The sequence below is a fragment of the Nycticebus coucang genome, chromosome 22, assembly GCF_027406575.1.
Source record: "Nycticebus coucang isolate mNycCou1 chromosome 22, mNycCou1.pri, whole genome shotgun sequence".
Lineage (NCBI taxonomy): Eukaryota > Metazoa > Chordata > Mammalia > Primates > Lorisidae > Nycticebus > Nycticebus coucang.
Window position 1 is genome coordinate 19,270,944 of NC_069801.1, and position 5,460 is coordinate 19,276,403.

A 5,460-nucleotide genomic window follows, 5' to 3' on the forward strand; every position below is an offset into this window, starting at 1 on the left:
TATTTTCAAGGTATTTTTTTAAAGCCCATATGTATCTCTGGGAGGCCAAGGCAGGTGGATTGCTTGAGCTCAGGAGTTTGAGACCAGCCTGAGCAAGAGTGAGATCCCCCCCATCTCTACTAAAAATAGAAAAACTAGCCAAGAGTCAGGGTAATCCCAGCTACTTGGGGGGCTGCGGCAGAAGGAACCCTTGAGCTCAAGAGTTTGAGGTTGCTGTGAACTATGATAATGTCATGGCATTTTCTACCTGGGCAAGGGAGTGAGAATCTGTCTCAAAAAAATAAAAAAGAGCCCATATGTATATCTGCTAATAGAAAAAAGACAGAAAGGAGAAAACAGTAACAGACATCATCCATCCTAGACTGTAAGTCTATAGAAGACTTTTATTGTCCTCTTTTGGCTAAACTGAATTAACTAAATTTTCCTTATGTCTGGTGCAATAAGGGAAGAGAATTAAAGGGCAGAAAAAGCATGTTCATGTGTCGCAACCTCAAAGAAACCAGGCAGAGAGCCTCCAAGTGATTCTCATTGGCTGCCTGATGTCTTTAGGCTCAGAGTAGACGTGGCGAGGCGCTGGCCTGCTCCTGCCCCTCTGGGTTCTGTCCTAGCTTGGGAATCCACGCCTCTTCCTCCCTAGAGAACGGAGGCCGTGGGGAACCAGGAGGCTGCAGCTCAGCAGTATAAGGCCTGTGGTCAGGGCTAGAGGAGGAGAGCTGAGGCATCTGAAGATTGAGGCTTTGAAAAGGAATCCCCTCCTGAAATCCCCTAGTGGGGCACCGGAGCTACAGTCTCTCCTGGGCCGGATCCAGCTTCCCTACTGGTGAAACTCCAATCCCGATCCTGGCAGCGAGGACGCTAACCAGCCCCACCTCACCTCTGCCCTGGCCGGAGAAATGGAGGACAATAGCTATCCCACTGTCTGAAAGTCCTTGGGCCCCTAAAGGCCCTCTCTGGCTCTGGGGTGCCTGGAGGGCATGGTGGATGGCTGCCCCAGGGAGACAGTGATAACTCCAATAAGAATAAGTCACACTTGGGAAGCTCTAACTCTGAGCTCTTGACTCACAGGGAGGCCTGACACTGAACACTTCACATTTCTTAATTCATTTAATCATCATCATCATCATCATCATCATCATCATCATTATTTTACCAGTAAGAAAACAGAGGCCCAGAGAGGTCAAGCCACTTGCCCAATGTCACACAGCCAGGGAGTGTCAGGCTGGGACACGGATGCAGATCCTATACCCTAACCACTCTGCTACACGGTCTCCATTTGCAGGCTGGAATCTTTGGGAACAACATCTCAAAGGCTCTCCCTCCAGGACTGGTCACAGAAGGAGGACAGCAGCCCTGGACCCTGAGGAGGCAGAGAACAAGTGTTAGCGTGTCAGGCAGTATCCCTAACAGTGTCAGCTTACCTCTCAGGGGCTCTGTTACCTCAGCCCCGTGATGGAGATGTAGCGCCTAATGTTTCAGATGTCCGGGAAGGTTCTTTTCAACACAGACAATTCACTAGTGTTGACTGAACACTGGGCCAAGCAGATCACGTGCATCATTTAATCTTTGTAACACCTAGGCCACCATGATCTTCTGCACTTTACAGATGGGGAAACAGGCTCAGATGGGTTCCATGACTCCCCAAGTTACAAGGAAGAAGCAAAGTCAAGACGCGAACCCAGTACCCCAAGGGCACGAGCCCCAGTCTCAGCCCACCGGCCACATGTGCCACCTCTACCTCCAATGCCATGATGCTTGTCAAGTGCTTGGCACTGTGCCTAGCTCACAAGAGCCCTCAACGAACCAGGGCTCTTATTGCTGTTGCTACAATGAGGAAAGAGAAAATGCATGAACACATAATACTGTGCCCGATGCGCTGGAAGCCTCCAGTAACTGCACATGTTAACAGTTTGAGCAGTCATAGACATACCAAGGCCACGTGCAGCAGCCAAGGCCTCTTTGCCTCATTATTATTATTATTATTATTATATCATAAAGCAATATAATGCGATTCCTATTAAAGCACCACTGTCATACTTTAAAGACCTGGGAAAAAATAGTACTTCGTTTTATATGGAATCAGAAAAAACTTCGAATAGCCAAGACATTACTCAGAAATAAAAAAAAAAAATCAGGAGGAATCACGCTCCCAGACTTCAGACTATACTATAAATCTGTAATGATCAGAACAGCATGGTAATGGCACAAAAACAGAGAAGTGGATGTATGGAATAGAATAGAGAACCAAGAGATCAACCCAGCTACTTATCATCATTTGATCTTTGATAAGCCTATCAAAAACATTCAGCGGGGGAAAGACTCCCTATTTAACAAATGGTGCTGGGTGAACTGGCTGGCAACCTGTAGAAGACTGAAACTGGACTCCCACCTTTCACTATTAACAAAAATTGATTCTTTGCCTCTGTTCAGCCCAGTGAGGGCTTTCAGGGAAGCAAGCAGCTCCCTTCTCCCCAGTTTACTTGAGAAGTAAGGAAAGACACTCTTGCAGCAATTATAGAACTGTCTCTTCCTGCACAAATCAATGAGGTGGATGGGAGCCCCTCAGAGCTCCTCAGCCCCAACACGCCTCGAGTCTGGCACAGGATTGGCCTGATGTGAAATAAATGCTAAACAATATGGCTCGAGTGCTCTTTTATCAAAAATGTTCCTGGGCTCAAGCTGCCCACAGAATGACTTTTCCCATATAAGCATCACTGGGGGCCAAGCATTTGACATGGGACAGGAGTAAGCAGATCCTTAGGAGGCTCTAGATCCTGTGTCCCCACTTGTAAGAAGTGTGTGTTTTAGTTCTCTGCCCATCTGTATTGACCCTACGTCTGAAAGCCAACTGCTCCCATGTCCATCAGAGGCTTCAGGAGCTTCTGTCTGATTCCAGGAATCAAGTTCTCTCAGCCCACAGGACCTGCATAAGAGGTCTGCCAATTAAGTTTACAAACTCCTAGAAAAAGTGCTACAGACCTCCTTGCTGATTGTCACCATAGGCACCGTCAAAGTACTCCCCTTGGGAAGCTGTGCACTGATGCCAGCACCTAGTCCACCCTTCAAAGAAATTTTGGAACTCGTTTTCTAGAATGGCCATCTAAGCTGTCATCAAATTATCCTTGATACCTGAATGTCATCAAAATGTTTTCCTTTTAATATTTCTTTTATCTTTGGGTAAAGAAAAAAGTCACTGGTGGGGGGAAGATCAGGTGAGTAGGGAGGGTGTTCCAATACAGTTATTTGTTTACTGGCTGAAAACTCCCTCACAGACAGTGCCATGTGAGCTGTTGCATTGTTGTGATGTAAGAGCCATGAGTTGTTGGCCAAGATTATCAGTCAAGGGGCAGCGCCTGTGGCTCAGTTGGTAAGGCGCCGGCCCCATATACCGAGGGTGGCCGGTTCAAACCCGGCCCCCGGCCAAACTGCAACCAAAAAATAGCCGGGCGTTGTGGCGGGTGCCTGTAGTCCCAGCTACTCGGGAGGCTGAGGCAAGAGAATCGCTTAAGCCCAGGAGTTGGAGGTTGCTGTGAGCTGCGTGAGGCCACGGCACTCTACCGAGGGCCATAAAGTGAGACTCTGTCTCTACAAAAAAAAAAAAAAAAAAAAAAGATTATCAGTCAAGATTTTCCTGTTTCTCTATCAATGTTTATTTGGTCTGCTATGCTTATCATAGTCAGTGGATGATTTCAACACACAATTTGACAAATTTTTGCAAAGTTTTCATAAGTTCTACTCACTGTCACCCTGACTACTCTTCACCAGTGACACTTTCTCTCCCCTCAGAAAAACATTTAACACATTTGTACACTGCTGTTTTCTTCGTGGAATTATCCCCATAAACTTGGACTAACATGTCCCTGATTTCATTTCCACTCTTGCCAAGTTTAACAAGAAATTTATGAATGTTCATTGCTCTCATTCAAGCTCTGACATTTTCACAATGGTGTGAAAAAACACACAACAATAATGACCTTCACTCAGCAAGACATCACCACACCTTGACATGAACACAGCCATAAGACCCTGATATACCAAGGTTGTGGAACCTTACTGAATTGTTTGTACAGTGCCTGGTGGCAAGTCCTGATAAAAGACAGATTTGTTATAATTAGAAGGTGCCCTACCAACATAGCCATTGTGATATATTCATTTTACAGATGAATAAACAGAGGCTCCGAGAGGTTAAGTGACTTGTCCAAAGCCACACTGCTAGTAAATGATGCCATTGGAATTAGCACTCAGCTCAGTACTGCTTCTGCTGCCCACTGGCCTTCTAAGCATCCAGTGTTAATTATTTGTCACTTAATAAATGACTCCTGAATTGGAGGTCCTGGTGGTTGGTATTGGCCTTGACCCTGAATCCCAGGGTCTTAGGTCACAGAGGATTCCTGGGTGGTGCCATTGCAGAAAATAGACAGGCACCGTGTCAAAGAAGGAGACACCTCTCACCTCCATCCTCAGGAATGGAACCACATTCTTAATGCCTTCAGACCAGGGATCCAGTTGTGGCCCTGTGATCTTGGGCTAGTCAAGATCTTTCTGCTGTGAGACCCAGTCCATCTGCAAAATGAGGAGTAAAATCTCTCCTTTATGAGTTTAGAGGAAAGAAGAAGTGAAACAACATAAAAGTGCAGAGTCCAACAGCTTCTTGGTCACAACCAAGTAAGGTTTGTGTGAGAAGAAGGAAAACAGGTTATTTGAAAATAACCAATCAAATCTAAGATGGCATCAATCATAAAACAGAGCACATCATGAATTTCTACAGAGAATGGAAAACACTGCCGTGTAAACAATGACTCAATAATTTCTCATCACTTAGAATTTTCATTTTATGCTTAAAGAAGAGCTTTTTCAAACTAGAGATGGATTTTTGTCATCTAATCTATCCTCTGGTGCATATATAAAATGAAAAAACAAAGCACATACCTTGGTTACTGTCTCCCTACCACTGTTTCACATTCAGAGCCAGACTCTTCCAAATTTTCTTCAACTTGGAGTTCATGCTTCCCCACATAATATTGTCCTCGGGCCTTCAAGACACTGGCAAGGCCAAAGCCCTGAGTGCTGGGCTCTGGCTGTGGCATTGTGTGGTACTAGCTCACTTTTCATTTCCAAGGGGACAATGTTGCTAAACTTATTGGATTCAACATGTCTCTAACCCCCACCCACAACCATTTTATTCCTACCAAGGCACTCCCTCCCATTCTGCAAGTTTTGATAGATACAGAGGTTTTGGGTGCTTGTCCAGGCAATAGTAAATATAAGATGCCACCAATCATAACTGCACACAAACTCCAGAGATGTAATTATGTGAAAATGTTTGAATAGAAATAGAATGGATGATTTGAGTAATAACATTTATTAAGGCCCTGCTATAAGTCCAACCCTATGCAATATCTCTTTTGAGTTTCTTATTGTTATCATTCCTCTATAGATGAAGACACTGCTCAGAGGGGCAAA